At 38.6% G+C, this 26,936-nt stretch overlaps 1 protein-coding gene and 1 pseudogene across 9 annotated transcripts in view; both read right to left on the bottom strand.

Annotated features, from left to right (window-relative positions):
- The window catches only part of ANO4 (anoctamin 4), a 430,350-nt gene that overhangs the window by 50,701 nt on the left and 352,713 nt on the right, over positions 1-26,936 (bottom strand). The gene's annotated exons all lie outside the window — the stretch shown is intronic.
- LOC100436553 (sorting nexin-5-like) lies at positions 10,221-13,216 on the bottom strand (annotated as a pseudogene).

The raw sequence follows: 26,936 nt of genomic DNA, 5'->3' as shown, positions 1-26,936 counted from the left end.
GAGTTCTCGGGCATGTAGCCTAGACAGTCCTAAATTTGAAATCCAGATCAGATACAAGCTGTGCTACTGTTGGCAAATCAATTAACTTTTCTAAGCCTTAATTTCCGGATAAGCAAAAGAAGGAGGGTAATACAGGTCCACAATCCCTTATCTGCAATGCCAAAATTCAAAATGCTTTAAAAATTTTAAGTGTTTTTCCCCTAAGTTTGGCAGAAACTCATCTGGTGGGTTAGCCCTGACCTGGACTGATGTGAGGCTACATATAACCTCTATTTATTCTTCTTAGTGAGACTTTTCATGTATTAAAAGTAGCCATACTAATGTATTTGAGTACATTAGTATGTATTCCCCAGGCCTCCTGGGGCATTTAATAATATATGGTATATTCAGTGCCTTTCTAAAATCTGAAAGATTCTGAGTAGTTACAGTTGTTAGGCAAGATACACCTAAAATAATCAAATGTCTTATTCTGGAAGATAGAAATTGAAACAAATATATGTGTTTATCTGTATCAATCGTGAGCAGCTATTTTCTACTGGAGTCCTTCCAGTGAGTCTTGCTGTCCCAGGGATCCCCGAGACCATCCCCAGGTTTGATTTACTAGGAAGATTCACAGGACACAGAATACAGTTGTACTGATGGCTAAGATTTATTACAGTGAAACACTATAAAGCGAAATCTGCAAAGGGAAAAGGTGCATGGAGCAAAATAGGGAGGAAACAGGACAAGCTTCCAAGAGTTGTCTCCCAATGAAGTCACACAGGATGTACTTAATTCCTCCGCAACGAGCCGTGACAACACATGTGAAATGCTGTTTGACAGGCAAGCTTGTTAGAAACTCAGTGCCCAGGGTTTTTATTGGGGGCTGGTCACATAGGCACCAGCTGCTTAGCACGTACTAAAATTCCAGAGTTCCAGAGAGAAAGCATAAATTGTATTGTTGGCACATGTAGTTTATGCATCACGAGTTACCCTTAGCAGTCAGGGTGGTGGAAACTGTCTTGAAAGCCAAGTTCCCAGACACCAGCCAAGGGCCACCCTCGCAAGCAGGCCTTTCTAAAGCAGGCCTGCTGTGTTAACTCTTTTCTGCACGCTTGCCCTCTGCCTCACCAAACTGTCTTTGCACAAAGTCCCTGGGATATTTCCTTTATCAGGTCCTCTAGCTCCTCAAGCAAATGCCACTTTATAAAGACTTTCCCTCCTTGGTCTCTAGGGTCTCCCTGTTCTTGAAGAGACAAATGGCCCAGCCCCTGAATATGTGGCTATTTTCCATGAAAATCAGGAAGGTACCTCCATGAGCATAAAGACACTTGATGGGGGACCATTCTGGGACGGCCTCAGGCCATAGGATTCATATCCAGTCTGTCTTACTGGCAGCTGCTGCTCTCATTACGCCCTACCAACCCTCTATGGTTCTCATCTGAGGGAAGTGACTTCTAAGATGAGCCAGTGGCTGTCACAATTATTCCATCACCCTTCTTCAGTATTCCTGTTGAATCCTGCCTGGAGGAAACAGAGATTCTAACCATTAATTCCCTGTGTTAGTCTGTTCAGGCTGCTGTAACAAAATACCATAAACTGGGTAGCTTCTAAACAATAGAAATTTATTTCTTACTGGTCTGGAGACTCGGAAATCCAAGATCAAGGCACCAGCAGATTTGGTGTCTGGCGAGGGTCGCTTTCTGGTTCATAGATGGCACCTGCCAGCTGTGCCCTTACATGGTGGGAGAGGTAGTTAGCTCTCTGGGGTCTCTTTTATAAGTACAATAATCCAACCATGATGGCTTTGCTCTCATGCCCTAATCACTTTCCAGAGGCCCCCCTTACTAATACCTTCACCTTAAAGAATAGGATTTCAACATATGAATTTGGGGGAACATAAATATTCACACTATAATATTCCCTTTTTTGGCTAATAATCCTCTCCTTTCTTCCATTATAGTACTCAAGAGGAAGAGAAGAAGAAATTAGCTGCTTGCGCAACTGCCATTCCCTTGTCGGTATGTTTGGGTGAAATGCCCATTCATTTGAGGAAGAAGAATCTGCCTCTATTTGTACCTACGAAATGTAATCAAACAAAGACAGGTTGTCTCTTTTCAAGGCAAAGTTCCAATCCCTCATTATGCCATGGTTTAAACTCCCTCCTCTGAATACTCACAGCCTTGGGAGCCCCTGCACTTTCAGTGTGCCTAGTTATACACTGTCTTATGTCATGAGCTCACACTTTCTTGTCTCCTTCAAAGGTGGTTTATGCTATACATATTTTTGTTATATATATATATATCTTTGTTTTATATATATATATCTTTGTTTTATATAAAGATATATCTATATCTTTATGTTTTATATAAAGATATATCTATATCTATGTTTTATATAAAGATATATCTATATCTTTATGTTTTATATAAAGATATATGTGTGTGTGTATATACATATTTCTCTTATACTATCTGGCACTATGATAAGTTTGATTAAAAAGTGTATTTCTTTTATGACTTTATTCTCAAGACGAAATTCCTAAGAGTTTTGTCAAGTGTTTGTTTTTTTTTTCTTTTGGTAGATGGAACTCTTTCCACAAGAATTTTCTCAGCTAAAGCATCAGCATGCTTAGCCTTACTGCTGGCATTTTGAACTCCTTAGATTCCAATCTATCATTTTACGTTGCTAATGATTTCTCTAAATCCAGATCCAACCAGGTGTCCTGGGAATCAGTGGAGCCACATCACCTATAGAATAAAATCTGTTAGAAGCTCACGATGCAAAGCTCATAAGCCCAACTCGCTCTGCCCTGACTTGCACCTCAGACTCCAGGCTAACTCACTAACACTTTCACACATGAGCTGTTTTATACTTTCTCAGTTTGCCCACACCATTTCCTTAGCGAGTAATGCTTTTCCCTATTTGGGTCCATCTGGTCAACTCCCACCCTCACTTTCAGGTTTAGCCTCGTGTGTTCTGTAACTACGCCCCCTGAATCATCCCTGTGCACCCATGCTGAGTTGTGCACACAACTCTAGGTCAGCGCTAATCACACCATTCAGCACTGTAAAAACAAAACCAATAAAAACCCAAACCCGGATCATATCTATGACTAGTTTGTGGACTTCTTGAGAACAGAGCTGTATCTTAGTTGTCTTTATACCTTCAGAGCCTAGCACAGCAACTGGCACACAGAGAGGCTCCGTAAATGCATAAATGAAATGCTGTCCTGAGAATGAAAGCAAATGTGGAAAACTATTCTTAATTTTCCAAATATTTTCATATGCTTATAAGAAATTAAGATATGAATTTGAAGAATATGCAGCTACATTTTCTGAATGCTTTACACACCAGGGCCTATTAAATAACTTAATAATAGTATCAACGTTTGAAACTTATTATGCTTCTCTTTTGGTCTTGCAATAAAAGTGTGATTCTGTTTTAACTATCACTCCCATTATTTGGTTGTACGGACCCCGTGGCAGATACTACCAACTGTCCTCTAAGATTCTTTCTTTCTTTCCTCTACAATAAAATGATTGTTGCTGAGAATATGGTTGCCTATATATATTGTATTATCCAGATACCCTTGCACTGGATGTGACAAAAGGATAGTTCTCAGTAGTGAAATACGAGCACAGGTGATATGATGTGTAGTACTTGCCTGTTGACTTCTTAAAACATTGCAGGGTGCTTTTTCCATATCCACTTTCCCCTTCTGGATGAGTAGAATCCAGGTGACCCAGTGAGACCATGAAAGTGATGACAGGGTCTGGGGGTATGGGAAACGCACTTTTGTAGGAACATGAGTCCCTGAGTGACCATGTGGAGTGGAGTTGTCTGCCAGCCTGGAATGCTCACTTCATACTTTTACATATGATAGAAATTAATTTCTGTGTTTTTTAAAGCCACTGAATGATGTTAGGCCTTTGTGCTACAGTGAGCTAACCTTATCTTAATGAACATAGGCATTTTACCTTAATGGAGATGAAGTCACCTGGTCACCGAGACATTGCATTGAAGGCATGAAGATGAAACAACCTGTCTACCATTTCCCTCACAGATCTTAGAAAAGGACACTCTCAAGCCACAACATCTGACACTCAATTAATTGTATTTACAAGACAGAGTTTTGCATGCTTTTTCTACTCCATTTTCTACCATCACCTCCACCACGCACCTACCTATCCACAAATAAAATCTACCCACAAATAAAAATAAAAATAAAAATCTACTCACAAATAAAGTTCATCTGAGGTGTTAACACCAATTCCAAATAGCAATCTTCTCACAACGTTAGTCGACATATTAGGGAAATCTGAGGATTCCACTCTCTAAGTAAAGGTAGGATCAGGGGTAGTGTTCAGGCAGGTTAGTGTTCAGATACTGGGACACTCTTGGCTCAGAATCACAGACTGTTGAGAAGGGTGTCTCATAAGGCCCATCATGGACACAAAAGGGACAGGACTGAATGTTCTTCAGGCCACACCCTATTATTTTCTTTTTTTTTTATTATTATACTTTAAGTTCTAGGATACATGTGCACAACGTGCAGATTTGTTACATATGTATACATGTGCCATGTAGGTTTGCTGCACCCATTAACTCGTCATTTACATTAGGTATTTCTCCTAATGCTATCCCTCTCCCTGCCCCCACCCCACAACAGGCCCTGGGGTGTGATGTTCCCTGCTCTGTGTCGAAGTGTTCTCATTGTTCAATTCCCACCTATGAGTGAGAACACGCGGTGTTTGGTTTTCTGTCCTTGCGATACTTTGCTCAGAATGATGGTTTCCAGCTTCATCCATGTCCTTGTAAAGGACATGAACTCATCCTTTTTATGGCTGCATAGTATTATTCCATGGTGTATATGTGCCACATTTTCTTTATTTTTTATTTTATTATTATTATTTTTTGCATTTTTATTTATTTATTTATTTATTATTATACTTTAGGTTTTAGGGTACATGTGCACAATGTGCAGGTTAGTTACATATGTATACATGTGCCATGCTGGTGCGCTGCACCCACTAACTCGTCATCTAGCATTAGGTATATCTCCCAATGCTATCCCTCCCCCCTTCCCCCACCCCACAATAGTCCCCACAGTGTGATGTTCCCCTTCCTGTGTCCATGTGTTCTCATTGTTCAATTCCCACCTATGAGTGAGAATATGTGGTGTTTGGTTTTTTGTTCTTGCGATAGTTTACTGAGAATGATGATTTCCAATTTCATCCATGTCCCTACAAAGGACATGAACTCATCATTTTTTATGGCTGCATAGTATTCCATGGTGTATATGTGCCACATTTTCTTAATCCAGTCTATCATTGTTGGACATTTGGGTTGGTTCCAAGTCTTTGCTATTGTCAATAATGCCTCAATAAACATACGTGTGCATGTGTCTTTGTAGCAGCATGATTTATAGTCCTTTGGGTATATACCCAGTAATGGGATGGCTGGATCAAATGGTATTACTAGTTCTAGATCCCTGAGGAATCGCCACACTGACTTCCACAATGGTTGAACTAGTTTACAGTCCCACCAACAGTGTAAAAGTGTTCCTATTTCTCCACATCCTCTGCAGCACCTGTTGTTTCCTGACTTTTTCATGATTGCCATTCTAACTGGTGTGAGATGGTATCTCATTGTGGTTTTGATTTGCATTTCTCTGATGGCCAGTGATGGTGAGCATTTTTTCATGTGTTTTTTGGCTGCATAAATGTCTTCTTTTGAGAAGTGTCTGTTCATATCCTTTGCCCACTTTTTGATGGGATTGTTTGTTTTTTTCTTCTAAATTTGTTTGAGTTCATTGTAGATTCTGGATATTAGCCCTTTGTCAGATGAGTAGGTTGCGAAAATTTTCTCCCATTTTGTAGGTTGCCTGTTCACTCTGATGGTAGTTTCTTTTGCTGTGCAGAAGCTCTTGAGTTTAATTAGATCCCATTTGTCAATTTTGGCTTTTGTTGTCATTGCTTTTGGTGTTTTAGACATGAAGTCCTTGCCCATGCCTATGTCCTGAATGGTAATGCCTAGGTTTTCTTCTAGGGTTTTGATGGTTTTAGGTCTAACGTTTAAGTCTTTAATCCATCTTGAATTGATTTTTGTATAAGGTGTAAGGAAGGGATCCAGTTTCAGCTTTCTACATATGGCTAGCCAGTTTTCCCAGCACCATTTATTAAATAGGGAATCCTTTCCCCATTGCTTGTTTTTCTCAGGTTTGTCGAAGATCAGATAGTTGTACATATGTGGCGTTATTTCTGAGGGCTCTGTTCTGTTCCATTGATCTATATCTCTGTTTTGGTACCAGTACCATGCTGTTTTGGTTACTGTAGCCTTGTAGTATAGTTTGAAGTCAGGTAGTGTGATGCCTCCAGCTTTGTTCTTTTGGCTTAGGATTGACTTGGCGATGCGGGCTCTTTTTTGGTTCCATATGAACTTTAAAGTAGTTTTTTCCAATTCTGTGAAGAAAGTCATTGGTAGCTTGATGGGGATGGCATTGAATCTGTAAATTACCTTGGGCAGTATGGCCATTTTCACGATATTGATTCTTCCTACCCATGAGCATGGAATGTTCTTCCATTTGCTTGTATCCTCTTTTATTTCCTTGAGCAGTGGTTTGTAGTTCTCCTTGAAGAGGTCCTTCACGTCCCTTGTAAGTTGGATTCCTAGGTATTTTATTCTCTTTGAAACAATTGTGAATGGGAGTTCACTCATGATTTGGCTCTCTGTTTGTCTGTTGTTGGTGTATAAGCCACATTTTCTTAATCCAGTCTATCATTGGTGGACATTTGGGTTGGTTCCAAGTCTTTGCTATTGTGAATAGTGCCACAATAAACATATGTGTGCATGTGTCTTTACAGTAGCATGATTTATAATCCTTTGGGTATATACCCAGTAATGGGATTGCTGGGTCAAATGGTATTTCTGGTTCTAGATCCTTGAGGAGTCACCACATTGTTTTCCACAATGATTGAACTAATTTACACTCCCACCAAAGTGTAATTAGTGTAAAAGTGTTCCTATTTCTCCACATCTTCTCTAGCATCTGTTGTTTCCTGACTTTTTAATGATCACCATTCTAACTGGTGTGAGATGGTATCTCATTGTGGTTTTGGTTTGCATCCCTCTGATAGCCAGTGATGATGAACATTTTTTCATGTGTCTGTTGGCTGCATAAATGTCTTCTTTTGAGAGTGTCTGTTCATATCCTTTGCCCACTTTCTGATGTTTTTTTTCTCTTGTAAATTTGTTTAAGTTCTTTGTGGATTCTGGATATTAGCCCTTTGTCAGATGGGTAGATTGCAAAAATTTTCTCCAGTTCTATAGGTTGCCTGTTCACTTTGATGGTAGTTTCTTTTGCCATGCAGAAGCTCTTTAATTAGATCCCATTTGTCAATTTTGGCTTTTGTTGCCATTGCTTTTGGTGTTTTAGTCATGAAGTCTTTGCCCACGCCTATGACCTGAATGGTATTGCCTAGGTTTTCTTCTAGGGTTTTTATAGTATTTTCTTAAATAGAACAATTATTATCACTTTCAAATAAATTTGTGGCAGGCTGCTGTGCATTTACCAAGATGATTTCTTATCCTCCTAGGCATAGTTTAATTATATTTTTGCAGCCTTTATCTCAGATGTGTCCACAAACCAAGTTTAGGCTAATGGAAAGTAAGAAGTGATATATGTCATTTTTGGACAAAGAGTTAAGAAGTAGATGTATCTTCCCTGTGCTCTCTTTATACTTTTAGCTGAATGAACAGACAGAATGCTGAAGATCCAGAAAGGGATGTAGCCACAAGATGGAAGGAACTCACCCACCCATATGAATGATCATAAGGAAAACCATCTGCCAACCAGGAACATCTGACTGGGCTCTATCAACCACCAGGTTGTGATGTTTGTGTATTATAGCAGCTAACTTTACTCATCGTAACTAATACAGGGTTTTTTCTGGAAAACATAGCAACAGTTAACATTCTGCAAATAGGGAGGAAAAAACACTGAGTTACTACCATTCATCATGTTACTAAGGCATTTAGACAGACTTATACAGTTAAAAACTCCCCTTTCAGATGCATATCTTAGGTTCCAAGGAAGGGTTAAAATGCTGTACCTTTTTTAATTTAATTTTTTTATTTTTAATTTTTGTGGGTACATAGTAGGTGTATATATTTATGGGGTACATGAGATATTCTGCTACAGGCATGCAATGCATTGTAATCACATCATGGAAAATCGGGTATCTATCCCCTCAAGCATTTATCCTTTGTGTTACAAACAATCCAATTATTTTAGTTATTTTAAAAAGTATGATTAAATTATTATTAACTATAGTCCCCATGTTGTGCTATCAAGTACTACGTCTTATTCATTCTATTTCTTTTTGTACTCATTAACCAACCCCCCTCCTCTTCAGCCCTCCACCCCCACCACACTATCTTTCCCAGCCTCTGGTAACCATCTTTCTATTCTCTACCTCCATGAGTTCAATTGTTTTCACTTTTGGATCTCACAAATAAGTGAGAACAACATGTGGAGTTTGTCTTTCTGTGCCTGGCTTATGTCGCTTAACATAATGACTTCCAGTTCCATCCATGTTGTTGTAAATGACAGGATGTCATTCTCTTTTTTTTTTATGGCTGACTAGTACTTCATTGTGTATAAGTACCACATTTTCTTTATTCATACATCTGCTGATGGACACTTAGGTTGCCTCCAAATCTTGGCTATTGTGAACAGTGCTAGAGCAAGCATAGGAGTGCAGATATCTCTTCAATATATTGATTTCCTTTCTTTTGAATATATGCCTGACAATGAGATTGCTGGATCATACAGTAGCACTATTTTTGTTTGTGAGGAACCTCGAAACTTTTCTTCATAGTGGTTGTACTAATTTATATCCCCACCAACAGTGTAGAAATGTTCCCTCTTCTCCACATCTCTGCCAGAATTTTTTGTTGCTAGACTTTTGGATAAAAACCATTTTAACTGCAGAGAGATGATATCTCATTGTAGTTTTGAACTGTATTCCTATGATGAATAATGATATTGAGCACCTTTTCATATGCCTGTTGGCCATTTGTAGGTCTTCTTTTGAGAAATGTCTATTCAAATTTTTGCCTATTTTTAAACAGTATTATTAGGTCTTTTTCCTACAAAGTAGTTTGAGCCGCTTATATATTCTGGTTATTAAGCTCTTATCAGACAGACAGTTTACAAATATTTTCTCCCATTTCTGTGGATTCTGTGGATTGTCTCTTCACGTTGTTCACTTTGCTGTGCAGAAGCTTTTTAACTTGACGTGATCCCATTTGTCCATTTTTGCTTTGATTGACTGTTCTTGTAGGGTATTACTCAAGAAATCTCTGCCCAGTCTCATGTCATGGAGAGTTCCCCAATGCTTTCTTTTAGTAGTTTCACAGTTCGAGGTTTTATATTCAAGTCTTTAATCCATTTTGATTTGATTTTTTGTATATGCGGAAAGATAAGGGTCTAGTTTCATTATTCTGCATATGGATATCCAGCTTTCCTAGCACCATTTATTGAAGAGACTTTCCCCCAATGTATATTCTTGGCAACTTTGTCAAAAATGAGTTCACTGTAAGTGTGTGGATTTGTTTTGGGGCTCTCTATTCTATCCCATTGGTCTATATGTCTGTTTTTTATGCTAGTACTTGGCCTTTTTGGTTACTATAGATCTACAGTATAATTTGAGGTCAGGTAATGTGATTCCTCCAGTTTTGTTGTTTTTGCTCAGTATAACTTTGGCTATTCTGAGTCTTTTGTGATTCCACATAAATTTTAGGATTATTTTTTCTATTTCTGTGAAGCACGTAATTGGTATTTTTATAGGGATTGCATTGAATCTGTAGATTGCTTTGGGTAGTGTGGGCATCTTAACAATATTGCTTCTTCCAATCTATGAACATGGACTATTTTTCCATTTTTTGTCTCCTCTTCAATTTCTTTTTTCTTTAGTAGCATGATTATTTTATTATATACTTTATAAAAAAACAAACGCCAAAGACATACACCGTCCCCTCTCCCCCCATCACCTCCCACAGCCACTATGGAAGGAGCTCATACCTTTCCTAATGTAGATCTGGCCATCTTATAAAGTAGACCACATTATCAGTTTCCATATATACCCGTAGATACTTTTCGCCCCTCAAATATTTATATCTCAATTTAAAAAAAGGAGGTGCAAAGAGCACATAAAGACAAATGAGATTTTCTTGCTGTTGTTATAGTACAAACACCAGATGACTACCAGGGGAGTAAAGGGGCAAAACAGAAACACAAACCCCACCTTCAGTGAGGAATGGAAAGTCTGTTACCTGCCTCAAGTTGCTGAATCACCTGCTGTAACTGGCACCTCCCTGACATTCATGGGACATGGGCCAGATGATTGCTTCTACTTGTTTCCAGAAGGCATATGTCTCCTACATCCTTTCTTAGTAACTAAAGACATACTACAGGAGAACTCAGTATTTAGATTCTGCCCAGAGGTATTAAATGCACAAGGAAAAATTAGTTATGTCCAAGTAGCAAGCAATAATATTTTTAAACCAACGTGGTTAAATGTTAAGACTTGTAGAAATCAAAATATTTACTCACATAATTTTAAACTAAAGTTGAAGATAATAAATCTTCCGTTGGTAATGATTTAAGTGCAAGTGATGCTTGGCTTTCTTTCACATTCATTTCTTTTCTTCAGAGTGAAGGCATAACTTGTTCAAGTTATTCTTGAACAAGTCAATACAGCTCTGCAAAAGGGAGACACTGTTCCTCGTACGTTTTATTTCCAGTTCAGACATTTCAATTAGATTCTTTCTAAATGCTGCCACTTTCTTCCGTTTGAAATTTATCAGTTCTTCTTTTGCAGATTTGGAAAGCTATTCAAATTTCTGGCAGCACTCCTCCTAGTGTACCTTAGCCAACTTGACATCTTTGCTCTTTAAACTGGGCCTTATCCAGAGCTTTGTTTGATTTTTCACAGTCAATGAGGGGTTTGGTGCATCTGTGTAAGAGATCCTTAGCAGCTTTGATGTTGAGCATGTAGTATCGGAGGAGCTCTGTTAGCTTTAAATCTTCATCTGATGAGATTCAACCCTCTACTTTCCTAAGTTTTTCAAATAGCTCAGCAACCTTCAATAGATACTTCTTGATGACTGTGGGCTCTTCTAAAGCCAGGCTATGTAAGCAGGCTGCAGTGTGAATACAGTCATCGGCAACATTTTTATGAGATCTGGTCATTTTGTCAGCTTTCACACAAGAATCTTTGATCCCACTGTAATAGTTAATAAGGAAGTAATTCTCTTGCTCAAAGAAGTCATGTACCTCCTTAACTCCAGTAAAAAGGACTGCATCAGCACTTTCACCACACTTTTGAAGAAGCCACCAAACATCTCTTTAGTATTTTTCCACCTAACACTTAGATCCTGATCATATTCCAGGAAAACATGAAAGTTGTGATCTTTACTGAGAACAGGGTGAGAAGAAAGCCACTAAAGAAAGGCTTCATGGGAGGACACAGTCTTCTTAAAAACAGCGAGATACTCAGATTCCAGTTCTTATTTCATCTTGGCAAATTCTTCTTTGGTCATAGACCCTTTACCTTCTCCCAGTTTCTGCATCTTCTCTCAAGGACCATCGAAGTCAGGCTTCGTAGGAGCAGGCGGAATCTGCAGCAGAGGCAGGAACTCATGAGCCTCTTGTCCCAGAAGCGATGTTTTCTAGTTGGTGCCTCATTCTACTCTTGCTGGTCCACAGGAGACAACCACTCCACTCCTATGGGGCTATTTAAAAGTCAACTCCTGTTTTTTCTTAATCTTCCTTATTTCTTCTGGCCATTTAAAAGGAGGTGTCTTCCTGTATTCACTTTGATGGCACTCATTTGCCCAGTTTATCCATTACAGACAATCGTTCAGAACACAACAGTGTCTATACTGCTTCAATGTTGGCCTAAAACTAGTACAACCAATGCTAAACACCAATGATTAGCCATCAAGATTATGAAGTCTCCAGTATTCCAAAGGATTTTTCTCCTAATTCCAAAGGATAATCAAGGACTCTAATTTTGAATGAACAGAACATATCTAAATATAAGCTTCAGTACTAATTTTGTTCAATTATTAAGAAATTGTCATTTGGACAGATTCTTCAGTCTGCATGGCAGGACAAAATGCATGGAAATCTCCTTTAAAATCAGCTAAGTCTCTGTTCCTGCAGCCAAGAATTAATGATCAAGGGCTGAAAACTGCCTCCTTGAGCACTTTTTTGTTTTTGGGAGACAGAGTCTCAACTCTGTCACCCAGGCTGGAGTGAAGTGGTGCAACCTCGGCTCACTGCAACTCCTGCCTCCCAGGTTCAAGTGATTCTCATGCCTCAGCCTCCCCAGTAGCTGGCCACCACGCCCAGCTAATTTTTTATATTTTTAGTAGAGAAAACGTCTCATCGTGTTGCCTAGGCAGGTCTTGAAATCTTGAGCTCAGTAATCCACCCACCTCGGCTTCCCAAAGTGCTAGGATTACAGGCATGGCTTTCTTCAGCACTTCTGAGAAATCTTATCACATACTATTACCAATACTAATGTTTCCTAGAAATCAATTCTACTGACATTGAAAGAACATACCAGAGAAAAACCAAACTTAAAGGTAAATAAGACTAAAGTCATTACACTGTTTACACCACTTTACAACATAAATAATGTAAGCCTGTATGCATTACCTCAAAGCTGCAACACTATTCCTTCACATATTTTCCACTTACCCAATAGTTAGCAAATACTCTAGTAGGTAGATGAAATCAAAATTTTCACAATCCATTATACAAAGTGGATATAAGTCTCTTTAAACTAAATGAATAGCAAGGTAGAAAGAACTAGCTTATTTGTTTTTCTAAAACACTCACAATAAGCCCAGCATAGTCTGTTCTTTCTTCTTTTTTTTTTTTTTTATTATACTTCAAGTTCTCGGGTACATGAAGAGTGTCATGCAGTCACACAAAGTCCTCATGTTGCCTTGTAACAGAAAACTCTGGACTCCAAAATGTGGGCAGTGTGGTCTTTGTGTGCACTGTAAATTTGACCTTATCTCTCTCACTGAGCGCATCAGGTATGTCAATCTGAAGTGAGGGATCAACATTCAGGTCCAAAGATACAGATCTCAGCTTCCTGCAGTCCTCCTCCTGCTGCTGCAGCAACTTGGGAACTGTGGCCATGGTGACGCAGGACTCAAGCAGGTGCCGCCTGACCTTGCTGTGCTCCAAGAGGAGGCCGCCGACTGCAGGGCCGCGATGGGGACACGAAGCCATGGACACTCTCCCAGCAGGGCACCTCTAGAAAAAGCCTCTTCCATTTCTTTCATCAGTGTTCTATAGTTTTCATTGCAGAGATCTTTTGCTTCTTTGGTTAATTCCTAGTTATTTGATTGTATTTGTTGCTATTGTAAATGGGATTACTTTCTTGATTTCTTTTTCAGATTGTTCACTGCTGGCATATAGAAATGCTACTGATTTTTGTATGCTGACTTTGTATCCTGCAACTTCACTGAATGTATCAGCTCTAATAGATTTTTGGTGGAGTCTTTAGGTTTTTTCCAAATGTAAAATCATATCATCTGTAAACAAGGATAATTTGATGTCTTCCTTTCCAACCTGGGTGCCGTTTATTTCTTTCTCATATTTGATTGCTCTAGCTAGGACTTCCAGTACTATGTTGAATAACAGTGGTGAAAGCGGACATCCTTATTATGTTCCAGATTTTGGAGGAAGTGTTTTCACTTTTCCCCACTCAGTATGATACTAGCTGTTGGTCTGTCATATGTGGCTTTTATTATGTTAAAGTATTCTCTTTCTACACCCAGTTTTTTGAGGGTTTTTATCATGAAGAAATGTTGAACTTTATCAAATGCTTTTTTTGTCATCAATTGAAATGATCATATGGTTTTCATCCTTCATTCTGTTGATATGATGTATCACACTGGTTGACTTGCATATGTTGAACCATCCTTGCATCTCTGGGAAAAATCCCACTTGGTCATAATGAATGATCTTTTTAATGTAGTGTTGAATTTTGATTGCCAATATTTTGTTGAGGATTTTTGATTCAATATTAATCAAAGATATTGGCCTGTAGTTTTCTTTTTTTGATGTGTCTTTGTCTGGTTTTGGTATCAGGGTAATACTGGACTCACAGAATAAGTTTGGAAATATTCCCTCCTCTTCCATTTTTTAGAACAGTTCAAGTAGGGTTGCTATTAGATCTTCTTTAAATGTTTGGTAGAATTCAGCAGTGAAGCGATTGGGTCCTGGGCTTTTCTTTACTGAGAGACTTTTCATTATGGCTTCTGTCTTGTTACTCATTATTGGTCTGTTCAGATTTTGGAATTCCTCATGGTTCAATCTTGGTAAGTTGTATGAGTCTAAGAATTTGTGCATTTCTTCTAGATTTTCCAATTTATTGGCATATGGTTGCTCATAGTATCCTCTAATAATTATTTGAATTTCTGTGGTATCAGTTGTAATGTCTCCTTTTTCATATTGATGTTATTTATTTGGGTCTTCTCTCTTAATAATCAATGAAATTTAGATAATGCTATAATTAACAACAGCAGAATATACACTAGTCCCCTTTTATCCACAGGTAATACATTGCAAGACCCTCAGTAGATGCCTGAAACCACAGATACTACTGAACCTTATATATATTTTGCACAAATTTCTGTTTCCTTCTTCACAATTTCATGCATAGAAGATTCTTACCAACTGTTAGAATATATCTTACAGTTGTATATCTTAGCAACTTCAGTGTAAGATTTTTTCTTTTCTTCTTTACTTATTAAGTTGAGAACTTTCACCTTTTCACTTAAACAAAGCACTTTACAGCTTCTCTTTGGCATACCCAAATTGCCAGCATCACTACTCTTGCACTTCGATGACATAATTAAGTAAAATAAGGGTTACCTGAATACAAGTACTATGATACAGTGGCAGTATCTGATAACCAAGACGGCTAAGAAATGACTAATGGGCAGGTAGTGTGAACGGTGTGGATATGCCAAAGAAGGAATGATTCACATCTCATGTGGGAGGGAGCAGGACAATGTGAGATTTCATCATGCTACTCAGATTTGTGCACAACTTAAAACTTACGAATTGTTTATTTCTGGAATTTTCCATTTAATATTTTTGGACCGTGGTTGATAGTGGGTCACTGAAACTGTGGAAAGCAAATCTGTGGATAAAGGGGAACTACTAATCTTTTATTATTATTATTATTATACTTTAAGTTCTGGGATACATGTGCAGAATGTGCAGGTTTGTTACACAGGTATACATGTGCTATGGTGGTTTGTTGCACCCAATAACCCATCATTTACATTAGGCATTTCTCCTAATGCTATCCCTTCCCTAGCCTCCCACCCCCCAACAGTCCCTGGTGTGTGATGTTCCCCTCCGCGTGTCCATGTGGGGAACTACTAGTCTTTTCAAATGTGCTTGGAACATTTGCCAAGATATCATACTGTGGGTCATAAAACATTTCTCAGTAAATTTAAAAGAACTGAAATCACACAAACTATGTCCTTTGAATGAAGTTAGAAACTAACAGCAAGTGGAAATTTAGAAAATCTCCCAAGCATTTGGTAATTAAACAATATGCTTCTACACAGTAACTCACAGATCATAGAAGAACTCACAGAGGAAATTAGAAAATATTTTGGACTGATTAAAAATAAAAACACAATTTGGGGGATATAGCTAAGCAGTGCTTAGAGGAAATTTATAACATTAAACTCATATTTGAAAATGAGAAAGACCTCACGTAAATAATTAGGCTTTCACCGTAAGAAATTAGAAAAAGGAGCAATTAAATGCAAAGCAAGCATGAGGAACAAAATGAAAGATAACAGCAAAAATCAATGAAAAATGAAACATAAAAACTATAGAAAAACATCATTAAAACCAAAAGCTGGTTCTTTAAAATATCAATAGAACTGATAAACTTTTAGACAGAATGAACAGGAAAAGAGAAGACATTAATTACCAATTTCAGGAATGATCAACATGATATCATAACACATCCTATAGGAATTAGAAATATAAAAGAATATTATAAAGAAATTTATGCCAATAAATTCACAAATTGAGAAAAAATAACAGACTCTTTCAAAGGCAAAAAAAAAAAAAAAAAAGATAACCTGGAGAAACTTCCATCCATTAAAAGACTAAGATTGCATTAAAAGCCTTCCTGCAAAGAAAACTCCAGGCCCAGGTGGCATCACTGGTACAATTTACCAAACATTCAAGATGGAAATAATACCATTTCTACTTTCTAGAAGAAAGTACATTTCCTAACTCACTTTATGAGGCCAACATCACCTCAATAACAAAAAGACACTAGAAGTAAAAAGTTACAGGTCAATCACCCTCATGAAGACAGATGGAAAAATGCTGAAAATATTTTAGCAAATCAAATATTGCAACACTCATAAAAGGTAATATATTATGATGAAGTGGGATCCTTGGAATGCAAGATCATCCTATTATTTCATAATGAATCAATTTAATTAATATATTGTCCAGCTTTTAAGAAACAGGATTGAGGACAGAAGATGGCCGAATAGGAACAGCTTCAGTCTGTGGGATCAATGCAAAAGGTGGGTGATTTCTGCATTTCCAACTGAAGTACCCAGCTCATCTCATTGGGACTGGTTAGACAGTGGGTACAGCCCACGGAGGGCAAGCCAAAGCAGGCTAGGGCACTGTCTCACCCAGAAAGCACAAGGGGTCGGGGAACTCCCTCCCCTAGCCAAGAGAAGCCCTGAGGGACTGTGCTGTGAGGAATGGTGCACTCTGACCCAGATACTATGCTTTTCCCATAGTCTTCATAACCTGCAGACCAGGAGATTCCCTCAGGTGCCTATGCCACCAGAGCCCTGGGTTTCAAGCACAAAGCTGGGCAGCCTTTTGGGCAGACACCAAGCTAGTTGCAGGAATTATTTTTCATACCCCAGTGGTGCCTGGAATGCCAGCAAGACAGAGCTGTTCACTCCCCTGGAAAGGGGGCTGAAGCCAGGGAGTCAAGCAGTCTAGCTCAGTGGATCCCACCCCCACGGAGCCCAGCAAGCTAAGATCCACTGGCTTGAAATTCTTGCTGCCAGCACACCAGTCTGAAGTTGACCTGGGATGCTCAAGCTTGGTGGGGGGGAGGGATGTCCGCCATTGCTGAGGCTTGAGTAGGTAATTTTCCCCTCACAGTGTAAACAAAGCTGCCAGGAAGTTAGAACTGGGTGGAGCCCACTGCAGCTTGGCAAAGCCACTATAGCCAGACTGCCTCTCTAGATTCCTCCTCCCTGGGCAGGGCATCCCTGAAAGAAAGGCAGCAGCCCCAGTCAGGGGCTTATAGATAAAACTCCCACCTCCCTGGGACAGAGCACCTGGGGGAAGCGGTGGCTGTCGGGGCAGCTTCAGCAGACTTAAATGTTCCTGCCTGCCAGCTCTGGAGAGAGCAGCAGATCTCCCAGCACAGTGCTCGAGCTCTGCTAAGGGACAGACTACCTCCTCAAGTGGGTCCCTGATGCCCGTGCCTCCTGACTGGGAGACACCTCCCAGCAGGCGTCGACAGACACCTCATACAGGAGAGCTCCAGCTGGCATCTGGGGGTTGCCCCTCTGGGACGAAGCTTCCAGAGGAAAAAATAGGCAGCAATCTTTGCTGTTCTGCAGCCTCCACTGCTGATACCCAGGCAAACAGGGTCTGGAGTAGACAACCAGCAAACTCCAGCAGACCTGCAGCAGAGGGGCCTGGCTGTTAGAAGGAAAACTAACAAACAGAAAGGAACAGCATCAATATCAACAAAAAGGATGTCCACTCAAAAACCCCAGGTGAAGATCACCAATATCAAAGATCAAAGGTAGATAAATCCATGAAGATGAGGAAAAACCAGCACAAAAAGGCTGAAAATTCCAAAAACCAGAATACCTCTTCTCCTCCAAAGGATCACAACTCCTTGCCAGCAAGGGAACAAAACTGGATGGAGAATGAGCTTGACGAATTGACAGAAGTAGGCTTCAGAAGGTGGGTAATAACAAACTCCTCCAAGCTAAAGGAGCATGTTCTAACCCAATGCAAGGAAGCTAAGAACCTTGAAAAAATGTTAGAGGAATTGCTAACTAGAATAACCAGTTTAGAGGACATACATGACCTGATGGAGCTGAAAAACACAGCATGAGAACTTTGTGAAGCATACACAAGTATCAATAGTCGAGTCGATCAAGCGGAAGAAAGGATATCAGAGACTGAAGATCAACTTAATGAAATAAAGTGTGAAGACAAGATTAGAGAAAAAAGAATGAAAAGGAACAAACAAAGCCTTCAAGAAATATGGGACTATGTGAAAAGACCAAACTTACATTTGATTGGTGTACCTGAAAGTGATGGGGAGAATGGAACCAAGTTGGAAAACACTCTTCAGGATATTATCCAGGAGAACTTCCCCAGCCTAGAAAGACAGGCCAACATTCAAATTCAGGAAATACAGAGAACACTACAAAGATACTCCTGAGAAGAGAACCCCAAGACATATAATTGTCAGATTCACCAAGGTTGAAATGAAAAAAAAAAGTGTTAAGGGCAGCCAGAGAGAAAGGTTGGGTTACCCACAAAGGGAAGCCCATCAGACTAACAGCAGATCTCTCTGCAGAAACCCTACAAGCCAGAAGAGAGTGGGGGCCAATATTCAACATTCTTAAAAAAAAGAATTTTCAACCCAGAATTTCATATCCAGCCAAACTAAGCTTCGTAAGCGAAGGAGAAATAAAATCCTTTACAGACAAGCAAATGCTGAGAGATTTTGTCACCACCAGGCTGGCCTTACAAGAGCTCCTGAATGAAGCACTAAATATGGAAAGGAAAAACTGGGACCAGCCACTGCAAAAACATACCAAATTGTAAAGACTATTGACACTATGAAGAAACTACCTCAACTAACAGGCAAAATAACCAGCTAGCATCCTAATGATAGGATCAAATTCACATATAACAATATTAACCTTAAATGTAAATGGGCTAAATGCCTCAATTAAAAGACACAGATTGGCAAACTGGATAAAGAGTCAAGACCACCCATCTGTGTGCTGTATTCAGGAACTCCATCTCCATGCGAAGACACACATGGGCTCAAAATAAAGGGATAGAGAATATTTACCAAGCAAATGGAAAGAAAAAAAAAAAGCAAGGATTGCAACCATAGTCTCTGATAAAACAGACCTAAACCAACAAAGGTCAAAAAAGACAGAGAAGCACATTACATAATGGTAAAGGGATCAATGCAACAAGAAGAACTAACTGTCCTAAATATATATGCACCCAATATAGGAGCACCCAGATTCATAAAGCAAGTTCTTAGAGACCTACAAAAAGACTTAGACTCCCACACAATAATAGTGGGAGATTTAACACCCCACTGTCAATATTAGACAGATCAATGAGACACAAAATTAACACAGATATTCAGAACTTGAACTCGGCTCTGGACCAAGTGGACCTAATAGACATCTACAGAACTCTCCACCACAAATCAACAGAATATACATTCTTCTCAGCACTACATTGCACTTATTCTAAAATTGACCACATAATTGGAAGTAAAACACTCCTCAGCAAATGCAAAAGAAAGGAAATCATAACAAACAGTCTTTCAGACCACAGTGCAATTAAATTAGAACTCAGGATTAAGAAACTTACTCAAAGCTGCACAACTACATGGAAACTGAACAACCTGCTCCTGAATGACTACTGGGTAAATAACGAAATTAAGGCAGAAACAAGTAAGTTCTTTGAAACTAATGAGAACAAAGGCACAACGTACCAGAATCTCTGGGAAACTGCGGAAGCAGTGTTTGGAGGGAAATTTATGGCACTAAATGCCCACAGGAGAAAGCGGGAAAGATCTATAACTGACATCCTAACATCACAATTAAAAGAACTAGAGAAGCAAGAGAAAACACATTCAAAAGCTAGCAGAAGACAAGAAATAACTAAGATCAGAGTAGAACTGAAGGAGACAGACAGGAAAAACCCTTCGAAATATCAAAGAATCCAAGAGCTGTTTTTTTAAAAAGATTAACAAAATACATAGACCGCTAGCCAGACTAATAAGAAGAAAAGAGAGAAGAATCAAATAGGCACAATAAAAAATGATAAAGGGGATATAACCACTGATCCCACAGAAGTACAATCTACCATCAGAGAATACTATAAACACCTCTACGCAAATAAACTAGAAAATCTAGAAGAAATGGATAAATTCCTGGACACATACACCCTCCCAAGGCTAAACCAGGAAGAAGAAGAAGAAGGAAGAAGTCGAACCCCTGAATAGCCCAATAACAAGTTCTGAAATTGAGGCAATAATTAATAGCCTACCAACCAAAAAAAGGCCAGGCCAGAAGGATTCACAGCTGAATTCTACCACAGGTAAAAAGAGGAGATGGTACCATTCCTTCTGAAACTATTCCAAACAATAGAAAATGAGGGACTCCTCCCTAACTCATTTTATGAGGCCAGATCATCCTGACACCAAAACCTAGCAGAGACACAACAAAAAAAGAAAATTTCAGGCCAATATCACTGATGAACATCTATGCGAAAATCCTCAATGAAATACTGGAAAACTGAATCCAGCAGCACATCAAAAAGCTTATCCACCACAATCAAGTCAGCTTCATCCCTGGGATGCAAGGCTGGTTCAACATACACAAATTAATAAACATAATCCATCACAAAAACAGAACCAATGACAAAAGCCACATGATTATCTCAATAGATGCAGAAAAGGCCTTTGATAAAATTCAACACCGCTTCATGCTAAAAACTCTTAGTAAACTAGGTATTGATGGAACGTATCTCAACCTAATAAGAGCTATTTATGACAAACTCCCAGCCAATATCATATGAATGGGCAAAAGCTGGAAGCATTCCCTTCAAAAACCAGCACAAAACAAGAATGCCCTCTCTTACCACTCCTATTCAACATAGTATTGAAAGTTCTGGTCAGGGCAATCAGGCAAGAGAAAGAAATAAATGGTATTCAAATAGGAAGAGAGGAAGTCGAATTGTCTCTATTTGCAGATGACATGACTGTATATTTAGAAAACCCCATCGTCTCAGCCCAAAATCTCCTTAAGCTGGTAAGCAACTTCAGCAAAGTCTCAGGATACAAAATCAATGTACAAAAATCACAAGCATTCTTATACACCAAGAACAGATAAACAGAGAGCCAAATCATGAATGAACTCCCATTCACAATTGCTACAAAGAGAATAAAATACCTAGGAATACAACTTACAAGGGATGTGAAGGGCCTCTTCAAGGAGAATTACAAACCACTGCTCAAGGAAATGAGAGAGGACAAAAACAAACGGAAAAACATTCCATGCTTATGGATAGGAAGAATCAATATTGTGAAAATGGCCATACTGCCCCAAGTAATTTATAGATTCAATGCTATCCACATCAAGCTACCACTGACTTTCTTCACAGAATTAGAAAACACTACTTTAAATTTCATATGGAACCAAAAAAGGGCCCGTATAGCCAAGACAATCCTAAGCAAAAAGAATGAAGCTGAAGGCATCACGCTACCTGACTTCAAACTATACTACAAGGCTACAGTAATCAAAACAGCATGGTACTGGTACCAAAACAGATATATAGACCAATGGAACAGGACAGAGGCCTCAGAAATAATGCCACATATCTACAACCATCTAATCTTTGATAAACCTGATAAAAACAGCAATGGGGAAAGGATTCCCTATTTAATAAATGGCATTGGGAAAACTGGCTAGCCATATGCAGAAAATTGAAATTGGACCCCTTCCTTACACCTTATTCAAAAATTAACTCAAGATCGGTTAAAAAATTAAATGTAAAACCTAAAACCATAAAAATCCTAGAGGAAAACCTAGGCAATACCATTCAGGACATAGGCATGGGCAAAGACTTCATGACTAAAACACCAAAAGCAATGGCAACAAAAACCAAAATAGACAAATGGGATCTAATTAAACTAAAGAGCTTCTGCACAGCAATAGAAACTATCACCAGAGTGAACAGGCAACCTATAGAATGGGAGAAAATTTTTGCAATCTATCCATCTGACGAAGAGCTAATATCCAGAATCTACAAGCAACTTAAACAACTTTACAGGGAAAAACAAACAACCCTATAAAAGGTGGGCAAAGGATATGAACAGACACTTCCCAAAAGAAGACATTTATGCAGGCAATGAACATATGAAGAAAAGCTCATCATCACTGGTCATTAGAGAAATGCAAATCGAAACCACAATGAGATACCATCTCATGCCAGTTAGAATGGCAATCATTAAAAAGTCAGGAAACAACAGATGCTAGAGAAGATGTGGAGAAATAGGAACACTTTTACGCTAATTACACTTTGGTGGGAGTGTAAATTAGTTCAGTCATTGTGGAAAACAATGTGGTGACTCCTCAAGGAACTAGAACCAGAAATACCATTTGACCCAGCAATCCGATTACTGAGTATATACCCAAAGGATTATAAATCATTCTACTATAAAGACACATGCACACATATATTTATTGTGGCACTATTCACAATAGCAAAGACTTGGAACCAACCCAAATGCCCATCAATGATAGACTGAAAATGTGGCACATATACACCATGGAATACTATGCAGCCATAAAAAAGAATGAGTTCATGTCCTTTGCAGGGACATGGATGAAGCTGGAAATCATCATTCTCAGCAAACTAACATAGGAAGAGAAAACCAAACACTGCATGTTCTCACTCATAAGTGGGAATTGAATAATAAGAACACACAGACACAGGCAGGGGAACATCACACACTGGGGCCTGTCGGGGGGTAGGGGGATCGGGGAGACATAGCATTAGGAGAAATACCTAATGTAGATGACGATTTGAAGGGTGCAGCAAACCACTATGGCGCATGTATACCTATGTAACAAACCTGCACATTCTGCACGTGTATCCCAGAATTTAAAATATAAAAAAATAAAAGAAAGAAAGAAACAGGATCATCTTAGTTAATACAGGAAAAGCTTTTGGCAAAATTCCATACCCATTCATGATTTTAAAAACCCTCAGTTCCTAATAATAGAAGGAATGTTCTTCAACTTGATAACAGACATCTATGAAAACCTGTGGTTTCTATCATACTTAATGGTGAAAGACTAAACACATTCCCCTAAGACTGGGCATAAGGCAAGGATGTCTAGTACATAACTTGTATCCAACATTATTCTGGAGGTCCTAACCAGTATAAGGCAAGAAAAAGAAATAAAACTCATATAAATTAGAAAGAAAGAAAACTTATTTATTTTATAAATTTCTTAATCATCTATGTTGAAAATATTAAGGAATCTATAAAAAAGCTAGAAGCACTAATAACTGAGTTTAGTAAGTCGCAAGATATATGGTTAAAATACAAAAGTTAATTGTATTTCTATGTAGTAGCAATGAATAACTGGCAATTGAAGTTACAGAAAAATACTATTTGTAAAAAACTCAAAAAATCCAATATATAGGCATAAATTTAACAAAATATCTGGAAGCCTTGTACATTGAAAATAATGAGACATTGCTTAGAGAAATTACAGAATAGGTAAATAAACAAAAAGCTAAATGACACTCAATCTTTCCAAACTGACGTTGATTCAACTTAATCCCAATCAAAATATCAACACTTTTTTTGAAGAAATTTAAGTGCTGATTCTACAATTTATTTGGAAATGCAAAGAACCTAAAACAGCAAAACAATTTTTGAAAAGAAAAATATGATTTTAACAGTTATTATGCCATAATAATCAAGACAGTGTATTATTGCCATGTGTACACATACACATCAAACATAATAAAAATTCTGAAAACAGACCCATACATATATGGCCCATTGATTTCAACCAAAACATACCAAGAAAATTCAAAAAGGAAAAGAATTATGTTTTGGACAAATGGTCCTAGGAAAACTGGATATCTACATGGAAAGAAATAAATCTGCCCCTTACATTATGCCATATACAAAAACCAACTTGAAATAAGTCATAAACCTAAACGTATGAGCTAAAATGATAAGCTTTTTAGAAGACAATATAGATGAAAATGTTAGAAACTTTGAGTTTGGCAAAGATTTCATAAATAAAACATAAAAAACGAGGGCAGAAAAAAATTTAAATTAGACTATATAAAAAGAAAAAACTCTTGGTCTTCAAAAGGCACCATTAAAAAATAAAAATGCAAGCAACCCAATAACAAATGGGCAAATGATCTGAGCAAACACTTCACCAAGTAAGATGTGCAGACTGCAAATAAGCTCATGAAAAGATGTTCAACATCGCTACTCATTAGGGAGATGCAAATTAAAACTGCAATGGGATAATACTATATACCCACTAAAATGACTAAAATTATAAAGACTGACAATTCCAAGTGCTTGTGAGAATGTGGAACACCTGGAATTCTCATATCATGCTGATATTGACTACAAAATGATACGGCCACTTTGGGAAACAATTTCTTACAAAGTTAGGCATTCACTTATCACATGATCCAGCAATGCCACTTTTAATTATTCATCCAAAATGAATGGCTGCAAAGGCTTTTATGAAAATGTACAAAAAAAAAACTAGAAGAGCCAATAGTTTCTAGGTTTATTTATAATAGTTAAAAATCATACTGAACACAAATATTCATTAACTGGTAAGTAGACGAACAAATTATGACATACCCAGGCTCTGGAATACCACTCTGTACTAAAAAAAAACCAGCTACTGACACATGCAACAGCATAAATGAATCTCAACAGCATTAACTGAAGTGAAAGTAGCCAGACACAAAATGTTATATATTGAATAATTTAATTTGCATGAAATTCTAGAACAGCTGAAACTACAGTGGTAGAAAGCAGGTTTCAGGTTGCCAAGGGACTGACTGCAGGGGCATGAGGAAACTTTTGAGAGGATAAAAATGTTCTCTTAGGCCGGGCGCGGTGGCTCACGCCTGTAATCCCAGCACTTTGGGAGGCCGAGGTGGGCGGATCACAAGTTCAGGAGATCGAGACCATCCTGGCTAACACGGTGAAACCCCATCTCTACTAAAAATACAAAAAAATTCGCTGGGCATGGTGGCAGGTGCCTGTAATCCCAGCTACTCGAGAGGCTGAGGCAGGAGAATGGCGTGAACCCGGGAGGCAGAGCTTGCAGTGAGCGGAGATCGTGCCACTGCACTCCAGCCTGGGGGACAGAGCGAGACTCCGTCTCAAAAAAAAAAAGTTATCTTATATATCATCATTATGGTGATGCTTCCATGACTATATATATTTGACCTAATTTGTTGAATTGTTCACTTAAAGTTGCTGGATTTTATTGCACATAAATCATATTTAAAGGTGAAAAAAATCTTCCCACAATCCCACCACATAAAGCAAACCACCATTAATATTATGACATCATTTCTTTCTGTTTTCATTTACATTTAATATATTCAAAATCATGTTTTACTTGTATACTTTATACTCTACTTTAAAAAAAATTTAAATACAAGCTTTGTATTATCACATGCTTTGAAAGAGCAATTTATAATAGCTGCTTATAATTTACCAAACTGTTCTTCTATTGTTGGACATTTATGTTGTTCCCAAATTTTGCATATTATAAATAACTAAGGCTAGGAAAACATTTTACACATGTGGTTTTTATTCTGGAAATTGGATCTTTTCTGAAGTCAAGTTCTGCGTAATATTTTGACTGAACACTAGAATGCCTTCTAAGGGGCCTGCCTGCCACCAGTTGGCCTCGACTTTCACCTCTCCCTGCACTGTTGCCAGAGTTATTTCCCAAATACAACTGATGATGTCCCTTCCCGGATTATAACTCCAGTTGGCTTTCTGTTGCTTACAGCGTGAAGCCATGTTCTGTTGTAGCACACGTGGCCTGTGATAAGTAGCTCTCAGCCTTCAACAGGCGCTCTGCTATGGGTTGAACTGTGTCCCCTCAAAAAAGGTCCCAGTACCTCACAATGTGACCTTATTTAGAAATAGGGTCAGTGCACATGCAATTAGTTAAGACGGGGTCATAACTGGAGTAGGCTGGGCCCTTAATCCAATATGACCAGTGTCTTGAGAAGAAGATAGCCATGTGAAGACACAGAGACATGGGGCAAATGCCAGGTGAAGACAGAGGCAGAGATAGGAGTGATGCATCTACAAACCAAGGAAGGCAAAGGACCATCAGCCATCACCAGAATCCAGGAGACTGGCATGGAACAGATCCTTCCCTCACAGCCCTCAGAATCCCACTGACATCTTGATTTTGGACTTTGAGCCTCCAGAACTGTTATGCAATAAACTATTGTTTTAAGCTACCCAGTTTGTAGTACTATGTTACAGCAGCCCTAAGAAACTAATACACACTCAACCTCCCTATCACTCTGAACAGCCAATTCTTCCTTTTCAGAGCTTTACAAATACTCTTGTCACCTAAGAATGTTATCTACACCTCCTTCCAATCCCACTACTTTGCCTGGCAAAGCTAAGACTTCTTTCCAATATCTCTTCTTGGGTGAACCTTTTCTGCTTTTCCTTTTGCCTCAGGAAGTTGACTACATAAACCCTCATTGGCCTACTGTAAATTGGACTTGCCCTGTATTATAATTATCTACTCTCCTTTAATATACTGAGATTTTTGAAAGCAGAGATCACATCTAACACATTTTTGTGTATGAGTTAATGAGATCTTAATTGACACACTTCACAGAAGATGCACAACATGGTGGACACACTTTGGAATGACTCTGGAGTGAAATAGACCAGATCTGGTTTAAAGTTCAGGCTCCACATCTTATCAACTACTGGAATCCTGGGCAAGTTGCATAACCTCTCTGAGCCTCAGTA

This window comes from Pongo abelii, chromosome 10, assembly GCF_028885655.2.
Source record: "Pongo abelii isolate AG06213 chromosome 10, NHGRI_mPonAbe1-v2.0_pri, whole genome shotgun sequence".
Classification (NCBI taxonomy): Eukaryota; Metazoa; Chordata; class Mammalia; order Primates; family Hominidae; genus Pongo; species Pongo abelii.
The sequence above is the reverse complement of the archived record's forward strand: the minus strand, read 5'-3'. Positions and strand labels throughout refer to the sequence as shown.